The sequence below is a fragment of the Pristiophorus japonicus genome, chromosome 10 (assembly GCF_044704955.1).
Source record: "Pristiophorus japonicus isolate sPriJap1 chromosome 10, sPriJap1.hap1, whole genome shotgun sequence".
In the NCBI taxonomy this organism is placed as follows: domain Eukaryota; kingdom Metazoa; phylum Chordata; class Chondrichthyes; family Pristiophoridae; genus Pristiophorus; species Pristiophorus japonicus.
The window spans coordinates 202,502,285-202,511,628 of record NC_091986.1 but is presented as its reverse complement, the minus strand read 5'-3'; positions in this window follow the sequence as shown (position 1 = coordinate 202,511,628).

The window sequence follows — 9,344 nt, the reverse complement described above, 5'->3', positions numbered from 1 at the left end:
GCTTGAACGGTGCCGTTCTGACATGGTTAATTCCATTGCCTGCCATGAAGTCCTGGAATTCAGTGCTTGTGAAGCACGGGCCATTGTCGCTGACCAAGATATCCGGTAGACTGTGGGCGGCGAACATTGCCCGAAGACTTTCTACTGTGGCAGAGGATGTGCTTGAATTTAAAATGTCACACTCGATCCATTTGGAGTAGGCATCTACTACAACCAAAAACCTTTTTCCCATGAAAGGAACTGCGTAGTCCACATGGATGCATGACCAAGGCTTGGCGGGTCATGGCCAGGGGCTAAGGGGGGCTTCCCTGGGCACATTGCCCAGCTGGGCACATGTGTTGCACCTGCGAACACAAAGTTCCAGGTCTGCGCCTATCCCTGGCCACCAAACGTGTGACCTGGCAATTGCCTTCATCATGACAATGCCCGGGTGCTCATTGTGGAGTTCTCTGATGAACACCTGTCTGCCCATCTGGGGCATGACTACACAGTTTCCCCACAGTAGGCAATCGGCCTGAATCGAGAGTTCATCCTTGTGCCTGTGAAATGGTTTAAATTCCTCAGGGCATGCCCAGTACGTGGCTGCCCAGTCCCCATTCAGGACGCATTTCTTGACTAAAGACAATAGCGGGTCTCTATTTGTCCAGACTTTGATCTGATGGGCTGTCACGGGTGAGCCTTCGCTTCCGAAAGCTTCAACAGCCATGACCATTACAGCAGCATGCTCGGTAGCCCCCTCAGTGGTGGCTAGTGGGAGCCTGCTGAGTGCATCGGCGCAGTTTTCGATGCCCGATCTGTGCCGAATTGTATAGTCATAGGCAGCTAACATGAGTGCCCACCTCTGTATGCAGGCCGATGCGTTTGCATTCATGGCCTTGTTGTCGGCCAAAAGGGACAATAGGGGTTTGTGATCTGTCTCCAGCTCAAATTTCCTGCCAAACAGGTACTGGTGCATTTTCTTTACCGCATATACACATGCTAGCGCCTCCTTTTCTTCCATCCCATAGCCCCTTCCGCCTGGGACAGACTTCTGGAGGCATAAGCTACCGGCTGTAATTGACCCTTGGCATTGACATGCTGCAACACACACCCGACACCATAGGACGACGCATCGCACTTTAACACAAGTTTCTTACATGGGTCATATAGCGTTAACAGATTGTTGGAACATAACAAATTGCATGCTCTATTAAAAGCCCTTTCCTGGCTGTCACCCCAGACCCATTCGCGACCTTTGCGTAGGAGCACGTGTAGCAGCTCCAGCAGCATGCTCAATTTGGGAAGAAAGTTACCAAAATAGTTCAGGAGCCCCAGGAACGAATGCAGTTCCGTCGCGTAACGGGGTCTGGGTGCTCTCTGGATCGCTTCCATCTTGGACGCAGCAGGGCTGATCCCATCTACTGCTACCCTCATCCCCAGGAATTCGACCTCTGGAGCTAGAAAGACGCACTTCGCCTTTTTCAGTCGCAGCCCTACCCGGTCCAGTCTGCGTAGCACCTCCTCCAGGTTGTGGGGTATTCTTCAGTATCGCAATCCATGATGAGGATGTCGTCTTGAAAAACCACTGTCCCTGAAATCGACTTGAGGAGGCTTTCCATATTTCGTTGGAAGATCGTGGTGGCTGAGCGAATCCCGAATGGACATCTGTTGTACTCAAACAACCCCTTGTGTGTCGTGATGGTGGTCAGCTTCTTCGACTCACTCGCCAGCTCCTGGGTCATGTAAGCTGAGGTCAGGTCCAATTTTGAAAAAAGTTTGCCACCGGATAGCGTCGCAAAGAGGTCCTCCGCTCTCGGTAACGGATACTGGTCTTGGAGTGACACCCGATTGATGGTGGCCTTGTAATCACCACGTATCCTGACCGACCCATCCGCCTTGAGCACCGGCACAATCGGGCTCGCCCAGTCACTGAATTCGACTGCCAAGATGATGCCTTCCCTCAGCAGGCGGTCCAGTTCACCTTCTATCTTTTCCCAGATCACATACGGCACCACTCTGGCCTTGTGGTGTACTGGCCTGGCACCCGGGTTTATGTGAATCAATACCTTGGCCCCCATGAAAGTGCCAATGCCGGCTTGAAACAGTGAGTCAAATTTGTCCAGGATCTGTGAGCATGATACTCGCTCCACAGAGGAAATTGCATTGACATCGCCCCATTTCCAGTTCATGACAGCAAGCCAACTCCTGCCCAGTAGTGCGGGACCGTCCCCCAGGACAATCCAGAGTGGCAACCTGTTCTCCGAATCTTTGTGGGTCATGACTACCGTGGCGCTGCCTAGCACCGGAATGATCTCCTTTGTGTAAGTCCGTAGCTGTGCGTCAATCGACGATAATTTGGCCTCCTGGCCTTGGACACCCACAACTTTTCGAACTGTTTGATACTCATCAGAGACTGGCTGGCCCCCGTGTCTAGCTCCATTGATACTGCAATGCCATTGAGGAGCACTTTCATCATTATCGGTGGCGTCCTGATGTATGAACTGTATATGTGCTCCACATGAATTCGCTGAACTTCAGCTTCCAGCGATTTCCCCCAGCATTCATTTCTGCAATTTCTGCAGGTATTTTGCTCATCTCTGTAAACTCCGGCTGAGTGTGTGCCTTCACATCTCCAACATGAGCTGTTGTTGGAAACAAAAAGTCCCTTGCCAGTCGATCGTCTCTGACTGCCTCTGGGACTGTCCTGAAGTGCGCCATTAACAGGTGTTGATGGCCCCATTCCTGGTCGCATTGTCCCTTGCAATGGCGTGAATCGCCGTTCAGCTTGCCATTGTCTCTGTCGAACTCCCCCTCTGAGTTCGACTACATGTTGGGGCATGCCCAATTGCCCTTGTCTGCCTGGAGAACTGTGTGCTGCTTTAACAACGTTGATTCTCTGTCCCAACCATTCCTTAACACAATACCTCTCGTCTGTTCTGCTAGTGGCCATGCTCGCGTGGTTTAAATCCTAGTTTCTCGTCGCCATTGATACGTCCTTACTATACAGTATAAATGCACACGAGGCCCATGCTTGAGAGAAGGTCAGTCTGTGACCTGTCCTTTATTCCTTAGCACTCAAGTGATGAAGGTGGGTGGAGCTTCCCCTTTTATACTTGAAGGTCCAGGTTAGGAGTGTCTCCCAAAAGTTCACCACCTCGTGGTCATTGTTCTCACAGTGTACAACTTGTCAGTTTATACATGGGTTTCAATGTTGGTTGAATACATGACAATCTGTAACAGGATGGAAGGCAGGAGAGATTAAATGTTGCAAATGGGGATGGCAGAATCATAAACAGCTGCCAACAGCTGAAACGATAGAGGCAGAGGTTATGGTTTGAAATTGTTGAACTCAACGTTAAGTCCAGAAGGCTGAAAAGTGCCTAATCGAAAGATGAGGTGCTGTTCCTCGAGCTTACGTTGAGCTTCGTTGGAACAGTGTATATAAGAACATAAGAAATGGGAGTAGGCCATTTGCCCCTCGAGCCTGCTCCGTCATTCAATAAGATCATGGCTGATCTGATCATGGACTCAGCTCCACTTCCCCGCCCGCTCTCCATATCCCCTGATTGTTTAAGAAACTGTCTATTTCTGTCTTATAGTTATTCAATGTCCCAGCTTCCACAGCTCTCTGAGGCAGCGAATTCCACAGATTCACAACCCTCAGAGAAGAAATTTCTCCTCATCTCAGTTGTAAATGGGAGGCCCCTTATTCTAAGATCATGCCCTCTAGTTCTAGTCTCCCCCATCAGTGGAAACATCCTCTCTGCAACCACCTTGTCAAGCCCCCTCATAATCTTATACGTTTCGATAAGATCAGCTCTCATTCTTCTGAACTCCAATGAGTAGAGGCCCAACCTACTCAACCTTTCCTCATAAGTCAACCCCCTCATCCCTGGAATCAACCTAGTGAACCTTCTCTGAACTGCCTCCAAAGCAAGTCTATCCTTTTGTAAATATGGAAACCAAAACTGCACGCAGTATTCCAGGTGTGGCCTCACCAATACTTTATATAGCTGTAGTAAGACTTCCCTGCTTTTATACTCCATCCCCTTTGCAATAAATGCAAGATACCATTGGCCTTCCTGATCACTTGCTGTACCTACATACTATCGGTTTGTGTTTCATGCACAAGTACCCCCAGGTCCCTCTTCACTGCAGCACTTTGCAATCTTTCTCCATTTAAATAAAACTTGCTCTTTCATATTTTCTGCCAAAGTGCATGACCTCACACTTTCCAACATTATACTCCATCTGCCAAATTCTTGCCCACTCACTTAGCCTGTCTATGTCCTTTTGCAGATTTTTTGTGTCCTCCTTGCACATTGCTTTTCCTCCCATCTTTGTATCGTCAGCAAACCTGGCTACGTTACACTCAGTTCCTTTTTACAAGTCGTTAATGTAGATTGTAAATAGTTGGGGGCGAGGACAGAGAGGTCAGAGTGGGTGTGGAGCGGGGAATTAATGTGCCAGACGAGCAGAAGCTTAGGGTCACCCTTCCGTACTGAATGGAGGGGTTCCGCAAAGTGGTCACCCAATTCGAATCCTGTCATGTGTTCTCTTTTTTCTCTACCTCTCCACTAATTCTTGCTCGACAACAAGTTTGACATTAGTATCTGCATTTATGTAGCTAAGATATAAAATAGCTCCAAGCACTGACCCGTGTAGTGCTCCACCCCATCTGATAGTATTACCTGTCGTGTAGGGCCCTGGTGAGACTGCACTTTCAGTACTGTGTACAGTTTTGGTCTCCTTACCTAAGGAAGGATATATTTGCCTTCGAGGGAGCGCAACAAAGGTTCACCAGACTGATTCCTGGGATTGTTCTATGAGGAGAGATTGAGAAGACTTGGCGTATATTTCCTAGAATTTAGAAGGATGAGAGGTAATCTCATTAAAACATATAACATTCTTACAGGGCTTCACAGGGCAGATGCAGGGAGAATATTTCCCCGGGCTGGGGAGTCTAGAACCAGAGGTCACAGTGTAAGAATAAAAGTGTTTAGTAATGATAAAATTGATTCTGTATATATACAAATTTTAAAGGAGTAGATTATATGGAAAGGCTGCAGTGTTTAAAGAAACAAAATGGATGATTCCCCCAAGTTCATGTCATCATGGCTTTGAAACTCACCAAACTAGAAAAGATGTTAATTGGAAAGCCATTAACCTAATCAAGGACTGGCAGTGGCCTCCAGACAGACACATGTAAGAGGAGAAGCCAATCAGGAACGGCCCTAGAAATAATACCCAATCCTGAGGCTTTCTGAGAAACAATGGCCGTAAGGGGTATAATAATCCAAGCAAAGATTGCTGGGTCTCTCTTCTCCTTAGCACACGGCAAAAGCAGGAACCTCCGTCCACAGCAGAAGCGAGGACGAACACCATGTGCTTGTGCTTTGCCAGAGGGATGTAAAGTATACCTTTTTTATTGTAACATCATTGTATCTGTTGTAACTAAGTAGATCCATAGGATAGCTGAGGACCACTGTTTCTCTGATAGATGTGCACGTGTGTGTGTGTTTAATAAACTATTCCAAATTGTTTTCAAAGAATCGGTCTTGCTGTCAATTTAATGCCAGAAATTTAGAAATCTTACAAGTCTCAGAATAAGGAGTCGGCTATTTAGGACTGAGATGAGGAGAAATTTCTTCACCCTAAGGGTTGTGAATCTTTGCAATTCTCTATCTAAGAGGGCAGTGGATGCTCAGGCATTGAGTAAATTCAAGATTTTTGATATTAAGAGAATCAAGGGATATGGGGATAGTGCGGGAAGGTGGAGTTGAGATAGAAGGTCAGCCATAATATTATTGAATGGTGGAGCAGGCTCAAAGGGCCGAATGGCCTACTCTTGCTCCTATTTCTTATGTTCTTTTGCGTGCTTTCCTATTCTCTAATCCTACTTTCTACTCTGTCCCAGACTCTATGCTCGTGCCCACGGTTTTTAGTTTTATTGGACGTCCTTCATGTGGGACCTTGTCAAAGACATTCTGTAAGTCCAAATGCACTCTATCAAAGTGATCCGTGATTTACTTTATTTGTAACATCCTCAAAGAAGTTGAGAAGGTTTGTTAAATAGGATTTTCCCCTCTAAATCCATGCTGGCTGTTTCTTGTTAAGCTACCACGACAGAGGTACTTTTCCGGCTTATTCCACAGAATGGTTTCCATTAGTTTATCCATTATCACAAAGATCAGGATCTTGTTTGAGACACACATGTCTTTGGTGTTCCAGAGCATGGTTTTATCGACAAAAATGGGCATCCTCGTGAGACCAAATGCTACCAGGGAATCTCGCAAATATTAATGACTTTTGAGGTACTTATTTGCATTGGGGAAACTTGCATGTTAGATGCTTTGGCATTCCATACAGTAATTAGAAAAGATCAGGCTGAAGTTATTCTTGTGAGGAATGTGTCGGACAGGTTATGGCTTTATTTGATATTCTGGAATCATGTACATCTAAGGAAAGCACATTGTTTGATTGATTTTCGTAATGCTTTCAATCTGGTCTGTGGCCATCTGTGGGATTAATTGGATAGCTCTTTCAAAGAGCCAGCACAGGCCTGATGGGCCAAATGGCCTCCTTGTGTGCTGCATTATTCTCTGATTCAATGATAACTAATCAATCTCCTATGGTCTTACTCATGGTTAGCTGGATAAAATATGGGGGCAATTTTCACCTTAACTGCTTAGGCGGTATGGTGACAGAGATAGAACCTGCCTGATCATCATTTCATAGGGTTACATAGGATATATGGCACAGAAGCAGGCCATTCGGCCCAACCACTCCATGTTGGCGTTTATGCTCCACTCGAGCCTCCTCCCGTCTTTCCTCATCTAAACCTATCAGCATAACCCCTTCTCCCTCACATGCTTGTCTAGCCTCGCTCTAAATGCATCTGTACTATTCGCTTCAACCACTCACAGTGGTAGCGAGTTCCACATTCTCACCATTCTTTGGATCAAGAATTTTCTTCTGAATTCCCTATTGGATCTTTTGGTGACTATCTTATAGTGATGACTTCAAGTGGAAATATTCTCTCTGCATCCACTCTATCAAGACTTTTCGGAATTTTAAATACCTCTATTAGGTTACCCCTCAGCCTTCCTTTTCAAGAGAAAAGTGATCCAGCCTGTTCATCCTTTTCTGATATGTATACACTCGCATTTCTGGCATCATCCTTGTAAATCTTCTCTGCACTTCTCCAGTGCCTCTCCATCCTTTTTATAACCAGAACTGTACGCAGTGTGATCTAACTAAAGTTCGATACAGGTTTAGCATAACTTCCCTACTTTTCAATTCTATCCCTCTAGAAATAAACCCTAGTGCTTGGTTTGCTTTTTTTATGGCCTGCTAACCTGTGTTGCAACTTTTAGTGATTTGTGTATGTGTACTCCGAGATCCCTTTGTTCCTCTACCCCAGCTAGACTCTCACCCTTCAAGTAATAAGTGACCTCCCTATTCTTCCTACCAAAATATAATACCTCACATTTGTGTTTGTTGAACTTCATTTGCCAATTATATGCCATTCTTCAAGTTTGTTAATGTCCTCCTGTAATTTGATGCAGTCCTCCTAAGTATTGACTATCCGTCCCCTCTCACCCCTCCCCCCCGCAATTTGGTATCTTCCGCAAATTTAGAATTTGTGTGTTTGATTCTAAAGTCTAAATCGTTAATATAAATTGTGAACAACAGTGGTCCCAGCATTAATCCTTATGAAACACCCTTACACCCCTTCTGCCATTGTGAATAGCTACCCTTTACCCCTACTCTCTACTTTCTGTCTTGAAGCCAGCTCGCTATCCATTCTGTTACTTGTCCCCTGACTCTGCATTCTCTGACCTTGTTCATCAGTCCATTATGGGGTACCTTATCGAAGGCCTTTTGAAAATCTAGATAAATTACATCTACTGCATTACCCTTGTCTACTCTCTCTGTTACCTCTTCTTTTTTTCAAGAGAACATTTCTATTGGGATCAGTGTGACTTTCAACTCTGCTTGTCATAACAGGCTGAGAGAGGTCCAGAACCATCGCTGGAGCAAGTAAGAGTAACAGGCCTTCTTGTCCTATTGATCTATAAAGATTGCAGCATCACCTCTTAAGGAAGCAAGGTTAGAAGGCATTACTGTTACCACAACATCATTGCCCACAGATTTCAGTGGACTGCGGCTATTGACTGCATTACCAACTCAAGGATTCTATCCCGCAATATTATCATACAAATTCTTAACTTAGAATAGATAGGTCAGGGCATCCAATTAAAATGGCAGACAGGAATTTAAAATGAATGCGCCAAGCATCCACATGATAATATCAAGCAGAGTAATTTCCAGGATAATATAACTGTAAATGTGAGGAGATTCTTTACAGTTGTTGAAGTTAACATCGCAGGAGGAGGCCATTGGGCCCATCCTGTCTGTGCTGGAATCTCCAAAAGTAATCCCACTGCTCCACTCTGCATCTTCCTCGGTTTCAAATATTTATCCAATTTCCTCTTAAAAAGATGCAGCGTCCTATGCCTCGACAACAATCTGCAGCAAAGAATTCCACAATCCATTAGGTAATTTCTCCTAGCCTCATTCTGTTTAACCTCATAGTGTGACTTGAAACTTAGTGTCAGCTGTGACTCAGTGGGTAGCACTCTCACCTCTGAGTCAGAAGGTTGTGGGTTCAAGTACCACTCCTGAGACTTGAGCACAAAAATCTTGGCTGACACTCTAATGCAGTGCTGAGGGAGTGCCGCACTGTCGACGTGCCGTCTTTTGGCTGAGGCGTTAAACCGCCTGGCGTCTCAGCTGGATGTAAAAGATCCCATGGCATTGTTTTGAAGAAGAGGATATCCCTGGCCAATATTTATCCCTCAACCAATATAACAAAAAAAACAGATTATCTGAACATTATCACATTGCTGTTTGTGGGGAGCTTGCTGTGCGCAAATTGTTTGCTGCGTTTCCCACAGTACAACAGTGATTACATTCCAAAAGTACTTCATTGGTTGTAAAGTGCTTTGAGACGTCCGGTGGTGGTGAAAGGTGCTATATAAATGCAAGTCTTTCTTTCTTTAACAAAATAGCAGGCTCAGGATCAGTGGAGGTGACTTGGACTTTGTGCGATAGGCAAAACAAGCGATAGCCAATCAGCGGCTTGTTTCACATGCCTCCTGATTTTGATTTTCATTGGTTTCAGTGAACTATCAGGAGAGTGGTGAGAATGTCAAACTCACTAACACAGTGCCACAGGGAGAGGTTGAAGCGAATAGTATGGATGCATTCAAGGGGAGACTAGGCAAGCACATGAGGGAGAAGGGAGTAGAGGGTTATGCTGACAGATTTAGATGAGGAAAGACGGGAGGAGGCTCGAGTGG